Below are 7,458 nucleotides of genomic sequence, written 5' to 3'. Positions count from 1 at the left end.
TAAAAGGGAAGCAGAAAGTACCAGTTTGAAGAATGTGTAGCCTGGAAAGCCTATTTTAAGGGGAGGAATTCGTGCAGGCTGCAGTAATGTGCATAAGCAAAAAGGAGCCAACTGCTAATCGTCAAGGCAATAAAGACAAGGCCTGGAAGGCACTGAGGAACATTTAGGGCAGCCTCTTCTATCAGAGATGCAGAGGCTTATGAGGATTGAATAGTCAGGCCCAGGGACCAGGACCTTGTGCAGCCTCAGGACACTTTTTCCTTTCTTCCAGATGTTTCAGCTCCAGCTGTGGCTCAAAGGGTCCCAGGTGCAGCCCAGGCTGCTTATATTACTCCATTTTCATGTTGCTGATAAAGACATACCTGAGACCGGGTAACTTATAAAGAAAATTAGGTTTAATAGACTCATAGTTTTATGTGGCTGGGGAGTCCTCACAATCATGGCAGAAGGCGAAAGACGTGCCTCATATGGTGGCTGAAAGAGAATGAGAGGCAAGTGAAAGGGGAAATCCCTTATAAAATCATCAGATTTCATGAGACTTATTCACTACCATGAGAACAGTATGGGGAAAACTGTTCCTATATTTCAATGGTCTCCCACTGGGGCCCTTCCACAACACATGGGAATTATGGCAGCTACAATTCAATATAAGATTTGGGTGGGGACACAGCTAAACCATATCACTGCTACTTTGGAGAGTACGAACCTTAAGCCTTGGCTTCCATGTAGTGTTAAACCTACAGTGCACAGAGTGCAGGAGTTAAGGCTTGTGAAACTGTCTTGATTTCAGAGGATACACAGAAAAGCCTGGATGTTCTGGCACAAGCCCCCTGCAGGGGTGAAGCCCTCATAGAGAAGCTCTGCTATAGCAGTGCATAAGGAAAATGTGGAGTTGGGATTCCCACATAGAGTCTCCACTGGGGCACTTCCTAGTGAAGCTGTGAGTAGAGGACCACTCTCTACCAGACCACAGAATGGTAGAACCACCAACAGCTTGCACCCTGCAAGTTGAAATGTCACAGGCACTCAATGTCAGCCTGGGAGAGCAGCTATGGAGGCTGAACACTGCAAAACCACAGGGGTAGAACTACCCAAGACTTTGGGAGCCTACCCATTCCACCAGTGTACCCTGGATTTGGGGTATGGAGTCAAAGGAGATTATTTTGGAGCTTCAGGATACACTGTCTGCCCTGCTGGGTTTTAAACTTGCATGGACCCTGTAGCCCTTGTTTTTTTGTTTTGTTTTTCTGTTTTGTTTGTTTGTTTGGCTTTTTCCCTGTTGAAATGGGAGTATTTACCCAATGCCTATATTCCCATTGTATCTTGAAAATAACTAACATATTTTGTATTTCACAGGCTCATAGGCAGAGGGGACTAGCCTTGTCCCAGATAAAACTCTGGACTTTGGACTCTTAAGTTAATGCTGGAATGAGTTAAGACTTTGGGAATTATTGGGAAGACATGGTTGTAGTTTGAAATGTGAGAAGAATATGAGATTTGGGAGGGACCCAAGGCAGAATTACATAGGATGACATAATTTGGATTAATGTCCCCACCCAAATCTTATACGGAAATGTAATCACCAATGTTAGAGGTGAGGCTTGGTGAGACATAACTGGATTGTGGGAGCAGTTTCTTATGAATGGTTTTGTATCATCCCCGTTGGTACCACCCTCACTGTAGTGAGTGAATTCCTGTTAGATCGGGATGTTTAAATCTATGTAGCACTTCCCCCTGACTGTTATGCTCCTGCTTTTGCCATGTGATATGCCTGTTCTTGCTTTGCCTTCTGCCATGATTGTAAGTTTCCTGAAGCCTCCCCAGAAGCTATGCAGATGCTTTTATGCTTCCTGTACAACCTGCAGAACTGTGAGCCAATGAAAACTATTTTCTTTAAGACTTGCCTAGTTTTAGGTATTTCTTTATAGCAATGCAAGAATGGCCTAATTCAGACTTTACTTGTATTTTTTTAATATTTTTTATTTTTCTCAAAAAAGCTAGCTGTTGTTTAAGGGTGGAGGAAAATATGGTTCTGTGGTGCCATCTTGTCTTTTTAAACACACATGCAAGGGTCTCCTCCTGGGTTCAACCAGAATCTTCTCCTAGAATCTGGCACACAGGGAAGAACAAAACAGGCCCAGGCAGGCAAATCTGCCAGATGAGAAAGACATTATACAAATATACATCAAATAATTAACATTAGTGCAAAGAGTGACAAGCACCATGAAAAACAAACATGACTTTAGACCATATTGTTGATTAGTTAGATATTGTGAGCACTCAGAAGACATCAAAGGACCCCTTCAGGAGTTGGTATTAAACTCTATCAGTAGGTTTTGATCTTAGACTGCCAGCAAACTATCATTTTTTGTGTTGTTATTACTGTTTTCATAAATCTCTTAATATATGTTTTAAGCCCTGACTTAACTATTCTTCTAGAAAATACTACTCAGTGCTTTCAGATCCCATCCTCATTTCTGGCTTTCAAGGTTAGAGTCACTTTCAGTCATTGAACAGCTGTTCACATAGATCATCAAAAATCCGTTCAGATTAATTCTGAATGTTATCTGAGAAAGCATCAATGTAAAGGAGGCTTTCCCACTTTCAAAAGAAGAGAGAACTCCTCGTCTACCAGAGATGTGTTTGTTGGGTACGTGTGGGGTCACAGGACCTCAATTCTGATGGCTTCCTTGCTTACTAGCTGGATTGGTTGACTGATTGCGGAGACAGAGGTGTTTGGAGGACATTCAGGAAACCAAAGAAGGTGGCATCTGATGCTGATGAAGTCTAGGATCAGTTTACAAAACTTCTCCCACCCCAAAGTGAAAACCTACCAAGGATGAGAAGGACAAAAGAGTTGAAGGAAAGGATATAGATAGATATTTGAGTTAAAGGCCTGCGATGGTTAATATTGAGCGTCAACTTGATTGGACTGAAGGATGCAAAATATTCTGGATGTGTCTGTGAAGGTTTTGCCAAAGGACACTAACTTGTGAGTCAGTGGGCTGGGAAAGGCAGACCCACCTCCAATTTGAGTGAGCAACTATCTAATCAGCTGCCACTGCAGCCAAAATAAAATCAGGCCAAAGAATGTGGAAAGACTAGAGTGGGTTAATCTTCTGGACTCCATCTGTCTCCCATGCTAGATGCTTTCTGGCCTCAAACATTGGACTCCAAGTTCTTCAGTTTTGGGACTCACACTGGCTTCCTCGTTCCTCAGCTTGCAGACAGCCTATGGTGGGACCTCATCTTGTGTTCATGTGTCAGTACTCTTTAATAAACTCCCCTTTTTGTATAGATTTATTCTATTAGTTCTGCCCCTCTAGAGAACCTTGACCAATATGGAACCCAACCCACAGCAATTGCTGTATTTTACTGAATGAGCTAAAAACACTGGCTGTGCATTGGAACCATCTTTTGAGTTGAAAAACCTACAATACCTGGTCCACCCAAGACCAATTAAATCAATGACTATATAAGATCACAGGTATCCTTCATACAGAGAGGTAAGATCACAAGTAAGACATAAATGCATGCTTACAATGGAGGAAACTGACTCCCAAAGAAATTCAGATGTGGATAAGAAACCAGACTTGAAAGATAGGCTGGGCAACCCATTTACTGACTGAAGAATGGACATGTGATAATAATTTAAGGGATTCCATTGAAATGCACTGGGAACCCAGAAGAAATAAACTGGAGATAAGAACTGTACCCTAACTTCACATATGGGTGGACCTGAAATAAGGTAGCAGTGGAGATAAAGCAGAAAAGGGCTTGAAGAGAGCTCTTATTTCACATTTTTTAATGCTTGTTAATATAAACATGGGTAGAGAGGAATATGAATGAGAAAAGTCTAGGCTGATTACATGTTTCTTTCGGGGGAATTGAGTGGGCAATAGCGTCGTTCTCTAAGATGGGTGCTTTTTCACCTTATTCAGGAAAGGGAATTAAAGGATTAAGAAGTGGAAATGGATTCACTTTGGACGCAGTGTATGTGGGATACAGCAAATCTGGAAGTTAGGAGAAATCTGGAATGGAGAGATTTAGTGTGTTATTTTGCAAAAAACTGGTAGTTAAAGCTCCAGGAGTTGATAGGGTCACTTAATTTTAAATAAAGACTGGAGAGCAAAGAAGCTATGGTTACAAAGCAAGCAAACCAAGATTTAAGTGATGGACAGAGGTAGATTACTGAAGTAGAATTGTAAATGGCTAGCATTTTGAGAACTGTATTTGTCAGAGTAATAATATATATTACATGTATAATTAAGTAGTTATATATATGAGAGTAATTATATATGTAATTAAGCAGTAACTCACATGATCACAAGGTACCACAACAGGCCTCCTGAGGAGCAAGGAGAGCCAGTCCAAGCCCCAAACTGAAGAACTTGGAGTCCAATGTTCAAGGGCAGGAAGCATCCAGCACAGGAGAAAGATGTAGGCTGGGAGCCTAGGCCAGTCTGGTCTTTCCACATTTTTCTGTCTGCTTTATATTCTATCTGTGCTGGCAGCTGATTAGCATCCACCCAAGTTAAGGGTGGATCTGCCTTTCCCAGCTCACTGACTGAAACGTTAATCTCCTTTGACAACACTCTCACAGACACATCCAGGATCTTTGCATTCTTCAATCCAATAAAGTAGACACTCAGTATTAACCATCACAAGCACCAAGAACATTTTGTGATTTAAATACCTGTACTAGTAATAATTCAATCTTATTTTAAAAAAAGGGAAAAGAGGGGCTTTAATTTTAAAACAACTATACAACTAATTCAAAATTTCATTGAGCATTGACCATTTTCTCACAATCATATTTCTGGATGATCAAAGAGAGGACTCCAAATGCAGTTGCCCCTTTGCACTTAGTGAGTAATTGGATCTCTCCTGTGATTAAAACTCTCCATGGCATATGTGTTTCTCTGAGCCTTAGCATAAAGAACATAAGCTGATTTATAAAGCTTCCTTACCACCACAATCCAGAAACAACTGTTAGTAACACTGGAGTGAAAGCCAGATTCCAGGCTTTCTCAAAACCATATTGCTCCCTAGTGTGGATAAAAATCCCCCAGGAGCCCAGGAGGAGACACCATACTCAGCTGAGAATAAGGGGTGTGGGGGACATCAGATGAAGGTTACTTTTATTGCATTTTATTCAAAAATAGGGGCATAGGCAGGATCTTGCTGACAGTTTTCCTGGATTGGTTAGTTGTTATATAAGACACTCCCCTTTCTAAGAATAATTATTGAAAATGGATTTTCATCAGCCAAAACATCTATTCTTTTTACTCATTTATTCAATAAATATTTCTTGCATTTCTGCAATGTACCTACACCTGAACTAGATTTAAAAAACGTCTAGGATACATAGCTGTCATTCAAGGCCTGCTCTAATACTTGCATGTTTCAACTTTCATATTAATTCACATAGCATGTTTTATTTTGTTTCTTACAAATTATTCAGCACTAAAAATTAAAACATAAGTGTTTCTTACTTTCAAATTACCAAATATTTATGATATTTTATTCATTCATTCTTTGTTCTGAATTTAGTCAGACAAGTAAATTTTGTGAATTAATTTATGTAGTGGTCAAATCCTAAAATTCATTAAAAGAAGATCAATTACAATTTATCTTCCTCATTGCTTTTCTTATTCCATTATATGTTGCTGGTTATATCATTTTTTCTTAAAATGATATTTAAAGTTTTTATTTCTAAGAATATGAATAATAAATGCTCTTTTTAAAGAATTTAGACTATTCAAATAATTATAAAACTAAGCACTGAAAATACTTCTTATGATCTTTAAACACAATGATTTTTATTACCTGGTGATGCATACTCCTTCCATGTTTCTTTCCTACTTTTATTCATATAATATATGCTATTTTCCCTCCAAAGTGATTATAACATATACATAAATTTACCTCCTTCCTTTTAAAAGTATCATGTGCAACATCCCATGTCATTAATTTTCTACTTAAGTTCAATGGCTGCATAATGTTTGTATTATTGCATGTGTTAACTGTTTTCTAGAGAATTGTGAAACTCCTCTCTCCTCCTCCTCTCCCTCATAGGATTTTCCTTGTTTGGAAACCATATGTTCTGTTTCCGTTATGCCTATCCAGTCTATTTGATGGAGGCTGGGGTATAGTTGGAGCCTAATCAGAGATGTTTCTTTGCTTTTTCCTGTTGGATCTTCCTGGAGAAAAAATATTTTAATAACCTTGGCTGTTAAGGACACTGTGATAGAAGCTGTCTCTGGCTATAGATAAGTAGATCTAATACTAGTGTGAATATCTTTAGGGTTTAGAATCTAATGAGAAATAAAAAATACAAATCGGTGTGAGAATTGTGAGGGAATAAATTTCTGTTGTTTTCAACCACCATGTTTGTATTAATTCTTACAATAGTCACAGAAAATCAATGCAGGAAGTATAATCTTTTCCTTAGGATGTTGAAGTATAGATCTATCAGGTCTAAAAAAAAAAAAAAACTTTTTTCAGTTCCTTATCTGCTGTGACTAAAAGCTGTTGTTTGCCAGTCAACCAGGAATCTGCATTCAATATAGAAATGAAGTCTCAGTTCCCACGTATTTGGGTACAAGTTGAGACTAGTGTGACTGACAAGACACCAGACCACTCATTGATTTCAGGTCACAGCCCATAACTCTAAAATAATCATAAGTATTTAAAAATAAATATTTATTCACTATGGCACTATGTGGTTGAGTGGGTGGAATTCAGGTATAATAAAAGGGTCTGCCTCCCCAGAATTGAGAAGCTAACCAGAAAAGAGGAAAAAAGTAAGAAAAGCTATGTGTTTGCTACTGGATCATAAGGACCTCCAGGGCACGGCTTTGATTGTCTTTTATCCTTAGTATGTAGAAAAGTGTCCAATAAGCAGATATCATTCACAAGGTCACCTTGTCAATTACACGGTAATATGGTTAGTATTTATGTCCCCACCCAAATCTCATCATGAGTTGTAATTCCCATCATCTCCACATGTCAATGGAGAGACCAGGTGGAGGTAATTGAATCACGGAGGTGGCTCCCCATGCTGTTCTTGTGATAGTGAGTGAGTTCTCACAAGATCTGATGGTTTTATATGGGGCTCTTCTCTCTTCACTGAGCACTTCTTCCTGATACTTTGTAAAGAAGGTGCTCACTTTCCCTTTTCCTTCCACCATGATTGTAAGTTTCCTGAGGCCTCCCTAGCCATGCAGAACTGTGAATCAATTAAACCTCTTTCCTTTATAATTTACCCATTCGTGGGCAGTTTCTTATAGCAGTATGAAAATAGACTAATACACAAGCTGAGTTACAAAATGTGTGTAATATAGAAAATACCCAGTGAGGGAGGAAAGAGAGAGGTTCCAGTGACAGAGGGTCCCAGAGGCAGCAGGTCTCACTCAGAGTCCAGGAGAAAGAATGAGACCTCCTGGCCAGAGTCCG

This window comes from Cebus imitator, unplaced genomic scaffold, assembly GCF_001604975.1.
Source record: "Cebus imitator isolate Cc_AM_T3 unplaced genomic scaffold, Cebus_imitator-1.0 Scaffold139, whole genome shotgun sequence".
Classification (NCBI taxonomy): domain Eukaryota; kingdom Metazoa; phylum Chordata; class Mammalia; order Primates; family Cebidae; genus Cebus; species Cebus imitator.
Note: the sequence above shows the minus strand (reverse complement) of the source record.